At 36.2% G+C, this 9,163-nt stretch overlaps 1 pseudogene; it reads right to left on the reverse strand.

Moving 5' to 3' along the window:
- Nucleotides 1-1,356: 1,356 nt before the first annotated feature.
- LOC141666514 (uncharacterized) lies at nt 1,357-4,464 on the reverse strand (annotated as a pseudogene).
- Between the last annotated feature and the right edge of the window lie 4,699 nt (nt 4,465-9,163).

Genomic DNA, 9,163 nt, shown 5'->3' on the forward strand with positions numbered 1-9,163 from the left:
GCATCATCTTCTCCTTCAAAAATTTCCTTGCTTCAACTTCAACATGTCTACCCGTTTTAAATAATAAAAACTTGCAAAATAGTTGTGAATGTCTCAATAGTCGGCGACAAAACTTCACAGGGCAATTGTTTGTTGAAAGATATCTACTACACTATCCACCCTCAGCTTCTTACAAAAACCATTAATCAAGATATTATTGCTACGAGCATCAGGTTATCAATAATATAATATATATAGAAACAGATGTAGAACATAAATATTTTATACATAATTCTGAATGACTGCAGGATATAATAAATTGTAGAAATAGATGTAGTCTACTAGTCAGCTACACATTAAGAGAGTAAGTTATTCAGTAAAGTAAATATTTGGCTGAGTAGCCATAGTGGGTAGTCGAATAATGTAAAGAGCCCTCTGCGACAGCTATTGACAAGCATACATGCTAACTTATTTGGTCTTCTATAGTTTTTACCTAATGCAAGTAGAAGTAAACTCTTTATTTCCAACTCAAGGTGGACGCATGAGACCCCTTTAAATATTATAATTCAAGTGATATAAATACATATCATAAAATAACCTTAGAATCTGACAGGATGAAAATTCGTACCTGTAGGTTGTAAATAAAAAACAAACCAACAAAAGCGGTATGTTGGTTGTGCGCTCATACAACATCAAAGCAGGGAAGCATGCATCTTCAAATTAAACAAATGAACTCTAACTACAGCAAGAGACTCCAAAGAGTAGCTTCCGCTATCACTTGTATACTTCTCAAACTATAGAGAGTATTGTTTTTATATATGCTATACATGCTGCTTGAGTCACGGATTTCCAAACTGGTTTTTATATTTGTTTATAACTTGTACAATATTCAAATTTTAAAGTTATATCATCTCATAAAATAAAATTTCAGTACATTGGTAATCTATTCACTTGAGACTTTAACAATAACCAAAAGAGGGTGAGTTTAGTACTTTCCAAAAATTGAAGAATTGATCGAAAATAGCCACTGTACTAAAGCAACTATATTAAGAATTTTCAGGGTAAAGAAGGAACAGTTTCAAATTTAACACATCTGAAGTTGGCAAATAGATCTGCTGAGAAGATAGCAGCCAAGAAAGTTGTCTTTGTCAATCTTAAATAAACATTTGAGATTTTAACAATTATAAATAAACAAATTTCAATAAAATTGTACTGTTAGAGTTATATCAATAGAATATACTTTAAGCACCTATGTAATTTAATTTTTTATGATAAACAATAAGCAGAGAGAGGATGAGCTTGATATTTCCCAAAAATGCAGAGAATTGATTCAAATTAGTACGAAATGATTACGCATAACAGAAAATCCACTAAAAAAGAGTAAATAGATATTCAATAAAATTAAACATCTAAATTCCAAATAACGATGTCAAGAACTTCTTACGCAAAGCATTAAAATCAAGATCATATTTTTCTGATGCAAGCAAGTCCGGTAACACGGCGGGGGTAGATGCATCTGCTGAGAAGCGACGTGCACACATCTGATCTATGAGTGCACTTGGCGTCATTGTACTTCTTATTGTGAAAGCAACCACGGATAAGTGTGTTGTAGGTAACATCATTTGGCATGCAATGATTGGCTTTCATTTCCACAAATAGTTCATTTGCTCAATCAAGTAAACCGTCTTGAAAAAAATTCCTGGATCATCATTGTGTATGTCTTAACATCAGGTCACAAATTATTTGAAGGAAGGCTCTGAAAAATATCTTTTGCCTTTCTAAAAATAAAATAAATCTTGCAAAAATACTATTGCAAGTCTTAAGTGACGGTGTCAAGCCTTGGAAGGGAATCTCTGGAGAAAGATTTATTGTTATTTCCACTTTGAACTTTAAATGACATATTTTTCACCTCGTACTATCTTTGACAAAGAAACTAAAGTATCCTGGTGTACAAATTGAGTCAAGACACTCCAAAAGTAGCTTCAGCCGCTACTTGCACACTTCTCAAACTACGGAGAGTTTTGTTTTTACATAGGCTGCTTGTTTCACAGATTCCCATTGCGGTTACATATATAAAAAAATGTATAATATTCAATCTTTTTAGTTAAATCATTTCATAGAACAAAATTTCAGTACATTTCAAGCACAAAAATTCAGTGCATTTGTAATCAATTCTTAATAACCAAAGAGAGAATGAGCTTAGAGTTTTAATTTAGATGTTTACCATCTCACAGAATAAAATTTAGGTACCAAATAATTACGTAAAACAAAATAGGCACAGAACTAGAGTAACTACATTGAGAACCTATCAGCTAAAGAAAGAGCGGCTCTATATTCAACGCATCAAGTATCATGAAGGAGGTAAAATACTTGCTTAAAACTTAAAAGACAGTAGCCAAAAAGTTGTCTATGTAAATTTCATATAGACAATTTACCAATTGATATTTTAACAATAGTAAATAGACAGTTATTTAAAAGTAAGCATCTAACCTTCAAATAACTATGTCAAGTACTTCTTACGCAAAGCAATAATAGCAGGATTTGGTTTTTCTGATGCAAGCAAGTTCACTAACATGGCGGTGGTAGCTGCATCTGCAGAGAAGCGACGGGCACACATCTGATCCATGAGTACACTGGCTTCATTGAACTTCTAATTTTGAAAGCAAGCACGGATAAGTGTGTTGTAGGTATAATTATTTGGCATGCAATCACTGGCTTCCATTTTCACAAATAGTTCATTTGCTTCGTCGAGTAAACCTTCTTGACAAAATCCTTGGATCATCATATTGTATGTCCTGACATTAGGTCGCAAATCTTTCGAAGGAAGGCTCTCTAAAATATTTTTTGCCTTTTCAAAATTTCCATTCTTGCACAATCCATTAATCAGGATACTGTAAGTGGAAATATGGGGAGGTAGCCCATTGCACTGCGTCATATGAAAAAATGACATTGCTTCATCCATGTATCGATGCTTAAAAAGTCCATCTAACATGATATTGCATGTCACCATATCTAATTTAAGACCCTTGTTTAGCATCATTTTCTCCTTAAAAAAATTCCATGCTTCCACATGTCTGCCCGTGATAAAATAACCTTGCAATATAGTATTGTAAGTCTCGATAGTGGGTGGCAAACCTTCATGGGGCAATTGTTGAAAGAGATCTATTGCTCTGTCCACTTTCAACTTCTTGCAATAACCATTGATTAGAATATTATGGTTTGGAGCACTGCTAAAGCCTCGTCAACTTCTCCCCACAAGCAGTATCCATCCATGAGTGAATTGTAAGTGACTACATTAGGACAGTGGCCCCTTTGAATCATCAACTCTATCATATCCTGTGCATCTTTAATCATTCCTTCTTTGCCATATGCATCAACCAAAATACTGAAAGTGTGCACATCAGGAGAGATGTTACTAATATCCATCTCTCTTAACAATCCTCTAACATCCTGCCATCGATTAAAGTCACACAGGCCTTGGATTAAAGAGCTATAGGTTATAACATTTGGCAGTATACCTTTATTTGTCATTTGACGGAGGAGAACCATTGCTTGATCGAGTAATCTACATTTACATAAGGAGTCAATGATTATGCTATAAGTTACTGTATCAGGCTTGCAACCTTTCTTGTCCATATACCTGAACAACTTAACAGCCGCAGAAGGATGACCTCCCTTGCAGAAGCCATCAATAATAGTGGTATAGGTGACAACATTGGGTTGAATAAGTTTAAACCTGATGAGGTTTGTAAACAAAAGCTGAGCTTCCACAAGGTTATGTTGGGAAATGAGGCCCCTGATGAGAGTGGTATAAGTAACCACATCAGGAAGAAAACCGCGCTTGGTGATTGCAGCCAACAGAGAGAAGGCATAATCGAGACGATTTAAATGACAAAAACAATTGATGGCAGTATTAAAGGTAAATACATTAAGAGGGATGTTTTTAGCGCACATATTCCTAAAAATGGAGACTGCTAAAGAGTGTTGTTTCATTTTAACGAGGGCGGCTAAAAGCTTATTAAAGTGAATAACATTAGGCAGAGGTTTCAAGTGGAGCATTTTATCGAACATAACAAGAGCATCATCGAGCTTACCGAAACCAACCTTGGATTTGTGAAGAAGTAAATGTGGAAGTCTGGCATAAGGTAAATAAGGAAAATGGGGTTTGGGTTTAAAGGGAATAGGTTTATTGGGATTAGTTGATAAGTGAGAATGTGAACTGAAATCATTGGCATAAGGACTAATCGAATGTTTGAGTAATGGACAACTGGATCTACGAATTGGAGCAGTGGAAGCCCTCCTCATCTTCGTCATCATCTTTCCCTTCTCTCCGAACTCCAACAACGCTCTCCTTGAGGGCTTGAGGGCTTGTTTGTCTACCCATGAATTTAAATCTACGAATAACCTGTGTTTCCTAAACAGGATTACTTTCAAGTGATGTACATCCTAATCTTATTTCAACTCTGGTTCAATGTTGTCACGTGGTTCTCGATCTTCATCGATATATATTATCTTCCCACTGATTTTCTTAAAAAAGTAGTTCTCCCTCTAAAAATAGAGCGGTCCGTGCAACAAACACTTTGTTCTCGAAAGTATTATAAAACTGTACTCTAGTCTCATTTGGATATCCCACAAAATAGCATCAATCTAATTTTGGTTCAAGCTTGTCCGAGGCTAAACGTTTTATAAACGCTTCACGTCCCCAAATTTTCTTAAATGACATGTTATGACATTCATCACTGTATATCTCATACGGAGTATTTTGAACCTATTATTCCCTAACAATACAACAAGAATTACAGAAGGGGGGTTGAATGTAATTCTGACTTCTTTTTGAGATTTTTAAAACTGTTCTAACTTAAAAATATATAAGTGTTTGATTTGTAAAGTGCGGAATGAAGAATTATATAAATCAAAACACAAGTAATAAAAACACAAGTCTTTAAAACTTTCTGGTTGATTTGAATGTATCCACCAGATATATATATATAGAAATAGAAAAAGCTGTAATTGTTAAGAATTTCTCTGTAGTTTGTTTGTTCACTTGTACAAGCAGTTGTGAGCTATTCAAGCTTCAAAGGGTTCTCTGTAGTTTGTTTGTTCACTTGCTATTCTTGCTTAGTTGTTTGTTCTACTAGCTACACTTGCTTTATATATCACCAAGTTTACATTGTAATAAGACTGGATAATAAAACAAAACCTATCAAGTCTAACTCCATGCTACTTCACTACTTTATTCCAGCATCTTTGAATATCTTCATAATAGCATGGAAATGGTAATGCTTCTTTGTTCTCAAAACCCTGCTAAACAGGCTGCCACATTCCTTTTGCAACCACCCAACGCATGTGACTGTGTTGTCACTGTCAACAGATAATTGAATTGATCATTCGTCGGGTACATGCTTGTTATTCATCGGGTAGCCTTGTTGATCATCCGCGGGGTAGCTTTGTTGATCATCCGTCGGGTAGCCATTTATTACTTGACTCCATTTCATTTGTGCAGAATTACAAGATATCTTATATTTATATTTAATTAACATATTCTGCACATCTAATAGCAGTCTACATGATTCATAAGCTACTACAGAATCTATACAAAGTTGTTTGCAGAAATGTGCTACAATACTTATTGTTAAATAAGCTACTCACCCGGTGGATATCAATTAGTCATCCGTCGGGACTATATTGAATCATCCGTCGGGACTATAATTGATCATCCATCGGGTGCTACAAAATTAACTAAGATATATCTATTAAGGTATTTTGTTTAGTTTATCATCAAGTACATAACATATTCCTAACAATCTCCCCCAATTTATGTCTACTGGAATTATAGCCATAAATTAAGAGAAACTTGATGATAATAAAACATCCTAAAGATACAGATTGAAAAATAGTAGATAAAACTGATAAGTGCTACAAATTGCTGAAAGTTGAACAATGCAAAGTACACAAAGAAATTGCTCACAATTGTTATCAAGATGCTCCTCTAGTCTGAGCAGATAGATCTATTTCCTTGATTGTCTGGATTTCTTCCTAAGCATTCTGTTGTTTTCTTCAATTTGATTCTGAAGTTGTCTGTGGAATTCAAGTTCATCAGCTTCTGAGAGATTTAACATTTCCTGCATTTCCAAAAGAGTCTCATTGCTAGAGATACTCAATTGGTCCTCCAATATGAAGAATCTTCTAACACCTTTGTCATCCATGAATTCCATCAGCCAATAGGGCCTTAGATGCACTCTTTTTCCTATAAAGGGAATAGATAGAGTTTTTGGAAGTGAATCTTTGGCTCTAGTACTCCTTAGTTCCTCAATCCTCTTTAGAACTATTCTTCTTGCAGTCACATTGTATCCAAAGTTCTTTTTGAAGGATGAATAGACTTTAATCAGAACATATTGGCTTTCTTGGAGAATCCTGTGAAGGGGCCATGTCAATTATTTCCCTCCCTTGTATCTAAATATCAGTCTTTTAGGAAGATGTCTGTAAGTATCAATTCCTCTTACTTCTTCCAGTTCATCCAAGTAGAGATTCAAGTCTGAAAATTCCTTGATATCATTAATGTACATGAGATCTCTCTTGTTGACTGTGGGTTGGGATTTGGTTAGAGCTTTGGATCTGAGAGATGCAAGCTTCACTTTCTTGCTAGCTCTAGTCTTTGTCTTCTTTGTCTTGAAGATGGGTAAATTTAGCTCAGGAATTGGTAAACTATCCCAGTCTACTGGCTCATCCTTAGGAACAATTGGTTCACTATGAATATTTCTTGTTGGATCAACCACTTTAAAATTTTCAAATACCACTGAGGGTTTTGATGTCTGAGTTGCAGTTGTAGGCTTTTTGGGAAATTGGTCTTCCAATTCCTCATCATTAAAGTTCACTTTCCTCTTGGAATGGAGTTTGTATCTAAATCTTCTTTTCTGCTGTGATACTTCTTGCATTTTCAGATCCTTAGGTTCAGTAATTACAGTTGGATGTACGGGAAGTCCTGTTGTGGTTTTTACAGCTTGAAGCTTGGCCAAAATAGCAGCTTGTTCTTTCTTTTACTTTTGCTTCTTAGCATCCAAAGCAGTTTGCTTCTTTTCTAGCGTGATTCTTTCTTTCTCTTCCTTCTTAGCTTCCACAAACAGTGGGTGTCCAACCACCACACAAATCTCCTTACCATTTCTGTAAATTTTAGCAATTCTCCTTTTAAGCACTGAATCAGTTAGATCCTTGTAGAATGCAATAGAACTAGCCAGCAGCTTCTTCTCATCTGGCCTAGGTGTTTCAAACACTGTATCCATAGGATTCTTGTCTGAAAACTTAGAGTAATTCCTTTTGGCCTTCATGATGAGATCTTTCTTTGGAGATTTGATGCAGGAAGTTTGACCTCTTTCCATATAGTTCATACTTGTGTCATTCACAGATATTTTCATGACTTTAGAGTGATGGCTAAAGACTTTGTCTGGCTATTGAATTAGCCCAAACTTTTGTTGAATATCTGCATCTATTTTTCTCCATTTTTCTCTTATTTCCTTCTCTAGTGTTGTAACATCAGGCATCTTAAAATTTGATTTTGACTCAAGCTTTTCAGCTGCTAGATGGATTAGATCAATGCTATCCAACACTGGTGGCTTTGTGAAAATAAATTGTTGGCACAATCACTTTGCTGACTTGTATGTTTAGCACTTTTTGCTCCCCCTCACTTCTTGATTCCCCTTGACTGAATAAGACAATTGAGCTTGCTTTCTCCCCCTTAGAAGAGGTTTCTTTCTCCCCCTTTTTGTTATCAGCAAGTTGAGTAGAAGAAGGGGTTTGTGCTGCCACTAGCCTTTGAAGCAAGTCTGTTTGTTGTGCCTGATGTAGATGTATAGCTATTAGAGAGACTTCCATTGTTGTCATTCTTTTCTCCGAGGAATCCACCTTGGTGGCAAGATCAGTGTTCTTCCTTAATTGTCTTTTGATATCAAGCATTGTAGCTTCTGGAAGTTTTGCATCTAATCTATCAGCTATATCCTTTTTCACTTGAGTGATTTCTGTTTTGATAGAAGTGATATCCTGATTTTGTTGAAAGCCTTGGATTTGATACAAATGTAGAGAATTGAGATGTGCTTGTAGAAACTATTTGGTGCCTTCATCTGTTGTGGATTGAATATCATTATGTATTTCCTGGATTTGATGAAGGAGAGTGACCTTAAAATGTTGAAGATCACAATCCTTGGAGAATGCCCATGAGGGAAGGCCAGATCTCGAGTTGGTGCCTACTTCTCCCCCTATGTTCATGATTTCCTCACTTGCACTATCAGCTCCAAAGAAATCTACAGATTCACCTATGCCATAGTCAACATCATCATCACCTTTAGGTGGTATTGCTGTAATAGCATCCTTAGCTCTTTGCATTGACTGAGTGGTGTGCACCAAGTTCAGCATCCTTTCTGCATTCTCATTGCCCTGGCCAGCCAAAATTTGATATGCTGGGACAGGATGAGTAAATACCTCAACATCCAAAGAGAATGAACTTATAACAACTTGATTATGCTGAGATAGTTTCTCTAAGTCTGCATCATTGGCATTCATTGACTCACTTGCAATGGATTCCACCCTTATTTCTCCTGTACCTGTATTTCTCTCATTTTCTCTCTCTCTTTTTGCATCAAGGGCTCCCCTTGGCTCCCCACCCTCACACCCTCACCTTCATCATCTAAGGTGGGACTCCTCTCACTCACTTTTGCTAGTCCTGAAAAAATGGACTGTATTGGTTCACTCTTTGTCTCTCCTTTTTCCCGGGAACAACCCAGACTCTCACTCAGCTTACTCCCTTCCCTCAGTCCTAGGAGTGATTGCACTACTACTAAGTCTTCTGCACTTGTAAGAATTGAAGAAATTTGAAGTTGTGCAGAGACACCCGACGGATGAGGAATATCCATCGGGTTAGCAGTTTGACTATCCAACGGATGACTGCTGTTAAGCTTATCCGTCGGGATATAATCACTACTCGACGGATGATGAATATCCATCGGAATAGAAGAAATAATTGAGTTTGGAGTAGAGACTATTGTAGAATCTGTGCAGATTCATAAAAATTTTGGCACAGATGTCTTAACAGTCTCAGAAAGAAAAGGCAAGTGAGCCAACAAATCATTTAAAAGATGATGCTCACTTATTTGGATTTTTGGCTTCTCCAAGAGAGTTAAAGATGGATAATTTG

This window comes from Apium graveolens, chromosome 1, assembly GCF_009905375.1.
Source record: "Apium graveolens cultivar Ventura chromosome 1, ASM990537v1, whole genome shotgun sequence".
In the NCBI taxonomy this organism is placed as follows: Eukaryota; Viridiplantae; Streptophyta; class Magnoliopsida; order Apiales; family Apiaceae; genus Apium; species Apium graveolens.